This window comes from Amphibalanus amphitrite, unplaced genomic scaffold, assembly GCF_019059575.1.
Source record: "Amphibalanus amphitrite isolate SeventyFive unplaced genomic scaffold, NRLGWU_Aamphi_draft 000371F_arrow, whole genome shotgun sequence".
NCBI classification, from domain to species: Eukaryota; Metazoa; Arthropoda; class Thecostraca; order Balanomorpha; family Balanidae; genus Amphibalanus; species Amphibalanus amphitrite.
In genome coordinates, this window is record NW_024881865.1 from 433,106 (window position 1) to 445,131 (window position 12,026).

The window sequence follows — 12,026 nt, forward strand, 5'->3', positions numbered from 1 at the left end:
CAGGTTTAGTGCATAGAACATGGTGGGATCTTGATCAGCTTGAGCTAAGGTATCAGTATTATTATACAAAAAAGGTCTTGAAAATTACCGATATACCGGTAAGGTTACTATAATGGGAACTTTGTCTTATCTCCAAGCTTCTTATTTCCTTCACCATTTTCCTTTTGGTATGTACCTTCCTGGGGTTTACTAAGGGTGTGGATCAGGTAGGTATCCTATTCACCCGCTGTCACCGGAAGTAGGTTAGGCATCCTGCTGGCTGCTACCCAGGGGCAGTGCCAGTTTCATGCTTGGGGTTGCAAATACTGCGTCATACCGACTGCTCACTTTCCCCTCACTTCGCGGCGTCTCACGATGTTCCAGCGCCGGTACAGGTGCACCCACCGTTGGCCAGACGGGTCAGACTGACATTTGATCCACCGGCCGCGATCCGTGCCACGCCGGATGGCGCCGCTCCCGCCTTGGACGTGCTGAGCACGGCACTGAGCACGGCGCGGCGTACCCGGCGGCTCGCTGACGCGGCCGGGCTCGGACGGGCGTGGCGCTGGTATGCCGCTGGTACCGAGCTCAAGGCTACAATACTCCACCGAGCCCAGCGGACCGCGGGCAGGCCGCTTCCGGCGAGCTGCGGCAGCGGCACGCCCAGGAGAACAATGCAGATGAATGTCCGACTCTCATGTCGCATTCTTGCCGCCTAATTATCAATCTTCTGTTGCTTTTTTCTGAACGGTACGTTTATGGACACCTATCGGAGGTAATCGTGTCTAGCCAGTTTTTCCGCCTATTTCTGGTCGTCGCTGCTCTTTACAGATCGTGTTTGGACATCGGGCCATGTCGTAGCCCGCATCCACCCATCCCCTTCCTCATTTGACCTCCAGTCGAGCCATCACGGCGTGCACTGACCCGTAACTCCTCAGGAGGTCATGACGTGTCATCGCGCGCCGGTCATCCAGCAGCGGACTGAGCCCAACTGAGCCCCCAGTCTGACAGAGCAGCAGATGGTCGGCTCGGCGCCGCTCCGAGCCACCCGGCGCGGCCAAGAGCGGGGTTTTCCAGGGCCGGTTTTATCACGGAATGTGGCGGCTGAGTCTGAGACTGCGTGACGATGGCCGACTGGAGCGGTGGGCTGGTATGCTCCTGTTCGTGCATGCTGTTTGGGCAATTATTCGTTGCATGACACTTTGTTGAGAGACGGCAAAATTGCAGTTTCTTATTAGTGAATAGCGATACGCGCTCAGATGCGCTAGTTATTGTTACAAGAATATAGGCACAATAAATAGCTTTATACCCTAGCACGTTTGCATGATCATGGGTCCTAGTTGCATGCTGGTTCAGTTCAGATGCTGGTTCGTTCTTATATTTTCGGTCACTTTCTTTGTTTGGTGTCAAGTCGTACGGTTATCATGGATTGACCAGTCCAATCCGCCGTACAACCAAAGCATGGTCATAACTCATAAGCACTAAACAGAGTGACGCACCGTACCACAACATGACGTGTTGTAAGTACAAGCGGATTGCTTTTTGTCGTGTTCCCTTTTCAGAAAGTTCACTGTTCGAGTGTCGACTGTAGCGTACTGCTACATGTCATATGTCATAACCGTAGGCTGCTTGATATAGACATAGTTCTACTATTCGTTGGAATTGTGTTTTTGTATTAATGCAGTATGCTATATAGTAAACACTGCACACGATGAGATCCCGTGTGCCGTTCGGTATCGCCCGTGCCATACTCCTACCGCGCTGAACCGTACCATGTCTTACCCCACCCCAGCGCCGGGGGAGGAGGCTAGGCAGCCCGCCCCGTCACGGCGGCGTGCGGTGAACGGTTCAATTGGCGTCACGCCCGTCCGATCACCGGCCGCGGCGTCGTCACGGCCATGGCGTTACGCCTGCTTCTGATCGGCCGTCTGTGCTCCTAAGGCGTGGCAGCTTGGGCATAGGCACTGTCATGGTGCCATGGCTGCTTCTGACTGTTTTCTGCTCCTAAGGCGTGGTAGCATGTCCAGCGGCACTCATCCGTGCTTCTGAACGGTCGTCTGTGCTTCCGAGGCACGGCATCTTGTCTTAGAGTACTCTCGCCGGCATGTCCTCTTCTGACCCTGCCAGAGCGTTCCAGCCTCCAAGGCGTGGTATCTTGTCCAGGGGCGTTGACGACGACGTGGTGTCATGCCTGGCTTTATTTCCTGTTTTTGTTCCTCCGGAGTGACGTCTTATTTAGAGCGTTGACATTGCATGCCGTCCTGCCTCTGGAACCTGTTTTGGCCCCCCGCGCGGCCGATCGTCTCGTCTATGAGAAACTCAACAGCAAACAGCCGTGTTGCGATGTTCATTTTTGTGCCCTTGTTGTGAATACCCTTAAACCGGTGCCGTAAAGATTTTCTTCTGATCGATCTGAAGTGGTAATTTGTGAAAGCAATGTGATGTTTCCTTTGAATAATTATCCCCTTTGTTTTTCCATGATTGTTTTTATTTACTTCTCAGTAGTCAGTACCGTTAAACATAATATAGCATGCACTCAACGCACGCAACTGTACTAAGAATGGTGAATCCGAACCTTTTTATTGTTAATTGATTTGATGTTTCATAAAACAATCGTTTTGGTTGGGGCTACACCGGGACTAAACGAAAAATTTTATTTTTTCGTTGATCTACCGGTCTTATCTTTTTTAATCAGCTTTATGCTGGTTATTCCACCAGTTATATCGTATATTATAATAGTAACACTGTGTAAACAACGTACCTAGCAATGTGCTATGCTCGCATTTGTCAAGTGTCAATGTCTTTCCTAGCGTCCCGAAACGCCTGGTAGTAGGTAATGCACCGTATAATGCACTCCAGAATCCAGGGTTGGAATCGTTTCAATTTCCTGGATCATTGCAAGCTTTCCGTTTGGAAAAGCAATACTGTGCCGAGCGGATTGGGTCCACAAATACTGACAAATGTCACTCGCTGCGATAAAATGCTCCCACCTGTGTCCCGGCTTCATAATGCCGAAAATTAGAGTAGAAAGCAGCGTATCGTCCATGAAAATTGAATAAAGCCATAAGTTCAATGGAAATGGTGTTACGGGCATGATTGTTTGTTCCATTTACAGTCATCTGAAAGTCAAATGTCGGCTTTATTCGAATGCAGCTTTGTTATTTGCGCACCGCTCTCACATATACTAGCTTTTCATAATTCCACCAGTTATTAGCATGATGAATGATAATTGCTAATTAGCGGAGTGCCCGACTATGAGCTGTAAAATGGGAACTGTCAGCTTAATTATGCTAATTGGTCTTGACTCGAGCATTTTATCACATCCAAGGGCTTCCACTGGGCCTTACATCTTGCTGCTCGTCGCGCTCAAGTTTTCTCGTAAGCCATGCTCAGATTTCCTTGCGACATACTGCTCTTATTCAACCCGCCGGGAGTTGATGGTGCCGTCGGGTGCATGCCGCTCGCCTGTACCGATGTCCTCAGGGGCTTCCCGTGGTGTCCTGTTACCGTATCGTATTCCGGTGGCTCTATTAGCGCAGCGCCGCTGCCGCCGGCCCCGGGAGGTCCTGGGACCCCACCCGCGCCGTCCCGGCCGCCTCCAAACCGTGACGCCGGCAGCGCGAGTGTCCGCCGCGCGGTGGTGTCTCGCTCCAGTGCGGCCCGTCCGTACCCTGTACCGCGGCGGCGGCTCCGTACCGGTCGGCTCCGCGCGGCGCGGCGCCGCCGGCGTGCCCCGCGGCGCCGGCCGCCGCGAGTATCGATCGCCGGCGCCGGCCGGCGCCCGCCCGCCAGTGACGCGCTGGACTCGGCCGAGAGGGGACCCGTGCGAGCGCGCCGCCCGAGCTGCCGTGGACGTGACGTGAGACAGGGAGTGACGCCGCGACGTCCCGTGTTTCAGGTGTGAGTGAGTGACGGACGCCGCGACGAGCTGAGAGAAGAGAAGAGGTGAAGCTGCTAATCTCCGACTTAGGTGAGTTTAAACTGCTGGACGGCGGCAACCGCCGGTTTAAACTTCGCAGATCGATACCGAATTACTCTGCCTTTCTTTGTCTGCCGCTGATGATAATTCGACGGCCGTGGCTATCGTTTTCGCTGTGTTAGAACCGGTAGTACTGCTGTGTGTTATTTCGTGTGATACGGCTGGCTAGCCACGTGTAGCACGTGCACGCGCCGTGCCCGTGCGCCACGGGACAGGCGTGGCACGGCATGGCGGACGGCCGGGCCGGTGCGCCATCTGGCGGATTTTGGAATGGGCCCGCCGCCGGCCGTCCCGACCGCCGCTGGAACGGACGGCAATTATCGGACTGGGAAGGGAGACAGGGGCGGCTGTCGTAACGTTGGCGCAATGGGTGTGGTAAAATGTTATCTTTTACTGATAGCGGCTGGTTATTTTGAATCATGCTCATTGCCCAATGCTCATGTTGGCATGCTAGAGGATTTTCTAGTGTGAATTTTGGAGTCAGAGGTTCGGGATTTCAACGAAACTGCACCATTTATCAAATCCTTATACCGTTGGCCGCTCCCTTACATGCTGACATTGGTGTTGTCGCTGTGCTAATGCCATCAGTCTCTTCACTCTGATCTTGCGTTTTCCTTTTCCCTCAGATATTCCCTCACACTCATCCTTTCCCAACTGCTCGTTTTCCCTGCCTCATCTGCTCGCCTCCATTCTTCGTTCCTCGCCTCTCCACGACTCGTTCCAACACGCTCGTCACCGCATCGCTCGGCCGCAGTGGCCAAAGCCGTTAGGCGGGCACCTCTACCGGACACCGAACGGGTGACTGCTGCCGGCCACCGAACGGTGTATGAGAGCCCCAAACGGTGTGTCTGAGGGCCGGACCGGACAGCGCTTTGACGGCCCCAAACCGGCCACCGCGCCGGTCGGTATCTGATGGCCCTCCCTGGGCACCGCTGGGTGTCTGGAACCCCAAACCGGCCCCCGGGCGGCGTCAAAGGGCCCCTGACGAGCCGATGCCGCCGGAAGTCCGTCCCGCCGGCTTCCGGCGCAGGCTCGGCTCAAGATGGGGTGGTATCTCTAGCACGTGTGCAGCGCGTGGAATCCTGGGGGCCCCTGAACTGAGGACAGCCCAGGGACGGTCCTTCTCGGGTGACGGACGGTGTCGTGTCGCAAACCCGAACGACGCGCCCGTCAGGCACATTCCAGCCTCTTCGGACCGGCAGTCAGCCGAGAGCTGATCAATGATCATATGCTTTCGGTGTGGTGTTTCCATACTGCTCCACTCTTAGCCCAGCCCTAGCCCAGACTAGCACAGACGGCAGCGTAATGTTGACGTCCAGACAGACGTGAAGCATGTTCAGGCAAACGTGAAGAGGGACCACCATTCAGCGTTTGGAGTTCAAGGCCAGTCACGGCTGTGCATTTTGCCCCGATGTTGCACGCGCCTGGTAGCATTTTTCGGTCTGAACGCTCCTTTACAGCACGTATGGCACGTGTTCCGTGGTGACCGAACGTGTCTGCCGTCTGGGGTGGGACGTGGCTCTCGTGCGGTGCAGGCACCGGCTGCGTCTCGGGGCTATCCGAGCCCGGTCCATCTGTCCGCGGTCCTTCCGGTTCCGGCCGGGGATCTCCGAGACAACTGCGCCGCTCTGATCCCCCCCCCCCCCCTAACTGTGGCTCGTATCCTGTGGCCGGCTGGACCGGCGGAGGCTGGACCGGTGGGATTATCGGCAGGGACACGCTGGTGGAATGAGAAAGGGATGAAGGATGATCCCTTTCGCCCGGCGGCAGGCACGTAGGCCGCCCGAGCGCTCTGAAAGGGACTAACCGCCGGGACACGTGAAAAAATGGCGTCTGGGACCTGGGTGGAATGTCCAAAATCCCTTGTCGGTAGGTTTCTAAGGGACATCTTATCTCATTTGTCTTAGTAAGGCCGTCAAAGTGGCTTAATTATTCTAGATATAACAATCCAGGTGCAAAAATGTAAATTTTGTGTAATTTATTTCGTATAGATAATCCAGACGTGCCTCTGTTTTGTACTACTAGTGAGCCCTGTTTCGCTTCCGCGGATTCATTTCCGGCCCTGACGTGACCTCATTGTTAACGAGTATATTAATTAGTATCTATTATCTGGGCAGACACGGAACAAATTAACAAACCAATCAACTTCCCGTCAGTTATCAGTCGCGATCACCGGCGGAGCGGACAGCCGGGCGTTCCATTCCGACCAAGGGCTGGTTTTTACTGTCGCTCTCTGGCGATAATCCCCCTCCCATCGACGCCTGCCACGGGCGTTGCCGAGCGTCGTCCGACGGCTGGCCTGACGAATTCCTCACTAATCGGACGTGAAGCGCGTCCAAGGAGCCCTCGTCGGTCATCGTCGGTCGCCGGGGTGGTCACGCCGCTCGTGCCGTCCTCAGAGGGGCACCGCCACATTCGTTATCAGTGCGAGTGTAAACGGAACACCGCGCACTTGCTTGAGGTTCTGCCCGGCTGTGAATTCAGCATGGAGTTGTGAACGGTTGCATTGTGTGCGAGGTGTCGATATTGCATCGCGGTCGTGTTGTGTGGATAAATATTGGTTCATGTTCAACATTTCTGAAGGAATGCAGCACCGTTTTTCAAATAGGATTACGTCTTGAGTCGGCGACTCCGTCAAGTTCGTTGGCTTGCCAAGATGCATGAACATGTGGGCACTCCATCGCTCGATGTGGGCATTCTTGGTGTTATCTACGAATATTACGCTACCAGGCTCCCTCCGTGACAGTGTATTCGTCTTGTCAACATGCCAAGAATGCCTGGTACTTGACGCGATTATACACGCTTCGATTATTTGACTATGCTAGAAAAATGACATGTTTCCCTCTTGAAAAGGCTCTTGCTACTGGTGATCCTTTTATCCTTCCTGTTGGTCGTCCACCGTAAACCCTTGCTTTTGTTTTGTTCCCCTCTCTGAAGCTTCCCAGCTAACGGTGCGGAGCAAATCCACCTGAGGCCTCGGGCCGGCGGCGGAGAGCCTCACGTCATGCCGTTTTTCTCCGACACTAATTGGCATTGAGTTGCAGCGCCACAACAGGCTGCATGCGGCGGTCTCGACACTGCCGCGCCATTAATGCCACCGCTGCGGCATTAATGTCACGCAGGGACACGGCTCTGTACGGACTGAGCGGCCGTTACGACACGGCCGGAGCGGCAGTCTGTTTACTAATACAGCGGTCGTCGTGTCTACGACGGGGTCTCCGTGAAACACGGGGCCTATTCTGAGAATACGGCCGGCCGTCACCGCCGTTCGGCGGGGCGCTCAGGGACGGGCGCCGATTTGGTCGAGCTGTGACGCATCCATTCAATCGGACAGGCGCTTTGACATGCAAAGTGTGGCCGTTGCGCGTCGACAATGCCGCACGGGCGTCTAAAAAGGCTGGCGCTTGCCACTGGTATTGGCTGGATCGGAAAAGAGCCGCTGAATAATCATGGGATGGCTAACGGGATTTTGCTGCCAAAATTACGGCGACTTTGTCCTTTGTCAATGTCATTGGTGCCTTATGAGCAGATGCGATAAAAATGGATGTGATAAACCACACCAAAAACTATGTCGATTGTTTTGTTCAGCTCGGGCTAAGTAGGGCGTCCTAGTTTTGATATTCGCCATTGGAGGTTGTGGTATCACAGCACCATCTGTAAAAACGAGCGAATGTCGGAACTTGTTACCAACATCTGTGTATGTTCCGGATGGTCGGCTCCGTAGCGCTGACGCTTTGCCGCGCTGTCGCAACATTCCCAAACACACTCACGCGCCTGTTTCATCGTTCCGCGAATGATGACTAACCGCTGCTGCTAGCCTGCAACCGGTGCGGCGCAGACCGGACTCTGCCCGAATCCCTCCGTGCCAGCTCCGCCACTGGTGGTCCCTGTGACTCACTGGGCCGCCGCGGAGGTCGACCGGTCGCTCTTCTGCTGTCAGCGGCATGTGATCGAGCTGCCGGCACCGACCCTCGACCTGCGGGGCCAGGATCCGAGCAGAGAGGTCCCGACCGCTTGAAGGATGTAAGACTTCCGTTGGGGGTTTGAGCAACACTCCACCCAGCTGGAATGAGGGGTCGTCTACCAGACGTTTGTCGTTGGAAGCCAAAGAAAGTGGCCTTCAAGTATACCACTCTAGTGTGATGGGCAGGTGGTTGGCGATATAGAACCAGACTTGCGTAACTGGTTATTCAAACGGTTGCTGAGGGGATGTTCATGTGGCTCACTTGCCAGCTGTCTCCGTCCCTTCAGACCGACGGGGTTTGCCTGGAGGCTAGGGACACGAGTTCTGGATGACAGCTGGACGTTTTCAACCGGACCACTGACCGGTAGAGAATGCTCAGAGCTGGACATATTAGTTTGCATCTGGATGCTGCTAGTTGCTCGTGGGCAACGTTTGGCAGTGCAATCGTTTCTGGTGATTATTTCTTAACTTACATAAAATGGAGTTATTTTCCCACTTTCTAGCTCATTGTGAACCTTTTTTAACAGTTTGTCCATGTCCGACAAAAGCTAGGTGACCCGCGCTGGGCCTCTGAGCGGGGTTACGCTGTTCCGTCGCTGTCGGCGCGCAGCACGGTCGGGCCACCACCCGGGCCCACCGGACCGTCCAGGGCCAGCCGGCCGGCGCGGCAGTGCGGTTCAGTACCACCTGTCCGCCCCGTTCCGCTCCGCCGCCGCCGCCGGCCGCCTGCGTCACCACCGGAAACGGACGCCATCGCCATGGCCGTCATCGCCGCCGCGTCATCAGCCCCCTCGGCGTCCGGCGCCGCGCCCGCCACCCGCGCGCGCGCGCTGAGAACGCACGCCGGCGTCCCTGTAGTTGGCTGGGAATCGGTCCCTTCTGGTTCCGCTCCGGGCTGAGAACAGTTCTCCGTAGACTGTATTGGTCCCGGTGGGAAACACTAATTCGCCGTGGCTCAAACCGCCGTACTCCGATATAATCGACGTAGCGGTTCAGTTTCCCGACGCCGAGTTTCAGAGCTGATTGCAAGAGCGCGGAAATGGCGGCGTTCCGGTGTATGTGAACCGGCCACATGGGCCTCCGGTTCGACCGCAAAAACTGGCCCGCAAACCGTTTATGCCTGGATCCAATCCAGCCGGTGCTTCAGCTGTGGCGGTCAATATTTGCCGGCTCTTTATGTGTTGATTCGGCGTCAACAGAGCGGCGCCGATATGCCGTTCGGTCCCCCGCCGGCGACTCTCCGTGGGTCTGCCGACAGCGAGCCGCGCCCGCTGTTGTCACGCGACCCGCCCGCCGGCTGTTGTGACGAGCTGTGACGCGCTGTGACGGTGCCCGGTCACTGACTGCCTCCCGCCCCTCTGCCCGTGCTCCGCTGCTCTGCCACGGCTCGTTCCGGTCATTGTTTGTCGTCACGCGTCGTTGGGCTGTCCACGAGACCAGCGGATGATCGCATGGGGCTTCATCGGACTGTCCAAAATGACTGCCCCCTGGGCCCTAACGGCCGCCGCCCGGACAGATTATCCTACCTACTGTATTGACAGTCTGTCCTCGAATTGGCGCAATGGCAGACCAGCCAAGCTTTATGGAGCCGTTAATAAACCTGACTGAATGTTCCGCCAGTTTGACTCAGACTATCCGTATCGACTATCCTCCGCTCTCTAATGCCCTACCAGCCCGACCCCGCCATCCCGCGCGGGGAGCGGCCGTGCGTCCCGCTGTGTGATGAGCCCAGCCACGGCGCCGGCGTGCTCTAATGTGATGGGCTAATGCCAGAAATTGGATTACCCCGGACGCAGCCAGCCGTGACCGGCGCCGTGACAGATGGAGTGACGGGCCGACGGTGACAGACGGCGCACTGTGACTGGTCGTGACGACGTAGGTAGAAATGATTAGGGCAAGAACGCTGGGGATGAGTGTAGTGGCTCGCCATCTGTTGGTGCATGCCGATGTAGGCTTCAAGGTACGAATGCGGATTTCACAGGTGATTGAATGGGTATTTCTTGACTGGTAACATTGATATGGTAAAGTGACGGCATTGTTGACTGACCCGTGTCAGCTAACCGACAGGTGGCTGACAATTTATGGATGGTTGCTGAGGGCATTTGAATGATAGCAGACAATATGGCTGGATGTGGGAGGCGATATATAGCAATGGTGACAGACGATTTGTCGGAATGGTGGCTGAAGTTTCGAACGGGGCCTGAAATATGTTGCAATAGTTGTTGACGAGAATTGAAATGTTTCGTCACGTTCTGGCGATGTTGAAATTCGCTGCCAGAATTCATCTCAGGCATCACCGACACCGCCAGAGACCTGCCTACTCCAAGCCTGCTTACATCAAAGCTCTTTCCTTGAGCTTTTAGCTCCACTGTCCCAGCTTTGGTCTTTGTTTTGCTGTGTCCCAGCGTCTCGCATGGCCGGCGACGGGACGGTGAACGATTCCGACCGTTTACCGGCGAGATTAGCGATGTCTCGGACGCGTCTGCCGCCGGCCATCCAGCGCGAATGATAGTAGTTTTACGATCACCCGATGGAAATGACACCACTCTCCATTTGTATCATCTATCATCTTCATTTCGTGTGGATGAGCCTGTCCTGGGCAGGGCCGCGCGGCGCGGACGGCCCGGCGCTCCGACTCAGCTCTGGTGATGTAACACATCCTCCCTTGGGCCACCCTCCCGGCTGCTGCTGCCATGTATGCCGCCCGCGGAGCATGCCTTCCGATTTACGCCGCACTAGCCGCTCATTAGCTGGCCTGTATCCACTGGTGTTCAGCTGGTATTAGCGACGTGCTTCGACTGGGCAGCTGGCCGTTAGCGAGTTAGTTACGAGCCAAAGATGTGCGTCCGTCACGATACTTCGGGGCTGGGATGAAGGTCGAACGCTGACTCCAGGTGAGGCCGAGGATGGTCGCCTGACGCCTCTGATTGAAACTGGCGCTGGGAATGTAGCTGCTTGATGGTACTGTGGTACACGTAAGAACGTTAATTGTGACAGTTCGGCTTGGTGCTGCAGTTTGGGGTTGTGTGAGTCACGTGTGTCTGTGTACTGGCTCCGACTTCACCCTCACGGCGGCGCTGTCAGCACCCGTGCTCGCCACATCTCAGCGATCCTGCTGCCGTGACTGACGCCTGTGTACTTCGGCAGCGTCTCGTAACCCCGCCGTAAACCCACGGCCCGTGTCGGGTACGGCAGACGCGCTGGAGCGTCCCTGCTACGGGGGCCGGGCGGCCACCGTGACACCGGTCACTGACCTGTTCTGATCCCCTGACACCCAGCCCTGGCACCCCTCCGGTACCCCGGCCGGCTGCACACCAGTGGACCGTTACTGCTGCGGTACCGTCCCTTCCGTCCCGTCCTACCCCGGCGTTGGGGCGACCGTCCCGCCGGCGACGGCCGCCGCTCGCTGAGACGGTCAATTGCCCCAAGTGGCTGCCCGCGCGGCAGCGCCGCGCGCTCCAGATCTCGGGCGCACAATGTGGTAGAACGCGGCGCTTCATTGGACGAATTAAGAAAGACGGCCGGCGACTCATGCGGTTTATCATCGTCCCCTTCTCCGTCTCTCCCGGCGCCTCTTCCCCTCTGCCTCTGAAGCCTCCTCGCTTTATCTTGTTCCTGCTTCCTTCTGTATTACTCTGGACTAGTGAGGCGGCTCAAGCCAGTATAACTTGCAAGTTGAGTTTCCTTTGGGCACCACCGCTGAGCCGTTGTCACTGCTCCGTCACATCAGTGCACGGCGCGCGCCCTTCGTGGGACCTTTTGAACTAACCTGTCGGCTGCCACGCCCTGGTCCCACCCCTCCACTCTCCCTCCCTCCCCTTCCCCCAGTACGCAGGCCACCCCGCTCGGCCCACATTCCGCGCGGCTGGGAACCGGAAAATGGCCGACGGATCAGCGGCCGTTTTTTGCTGTCGCTGTCCCGTTTCTGGGAAGGGACGGGCCGCTCTGGGACTACGGAGCGGTCGGGCCGGTCCGCTGCGGCCGCTGCAGCACTGTGGGACTGGTTGTGTGAGAGACGAGACGACCCCCGAGTCGCGACAGGCCGCTGTTTGATGAATGTGATGAAGCTGCACGACGCTCGGGTTCGGAGAGTGAGGCCATCTG

The 12,026-nt window shown here is 56.5% G+C and overlaps 1 protein-coding gene across 9 annotated transcripts in view; it reads left to right on the plus strand.

Moving 5' to 3' along the window:
* LOC122389777 (enolase-phosphatase E1-like) overlaps window positions 1-12,026 on the plus strand; it is a 49,396-nt gene that overhangs the window by 1,911 nt on the left and 35,459 nt on the right. For 4 of the 9 annotated variants that reach the window (XM_043382150.1, XM_043382147.1, XM_043382155.1 and 1 more), the window contains exon 2: window positions 3,878-3,949. The gene's annotated coding sequence lies outside the window, so the exon portion shown is untranslated. Of the gene's footprint in view, window positions 1-3,492; window positions 3,950-12,026 lie in introns of those variants that run through there. The other 5 variants (XM_043382151.1, XM_043382152.1, XM_043382149.1 and 2 more) reach the window with 4 other exon arrangements.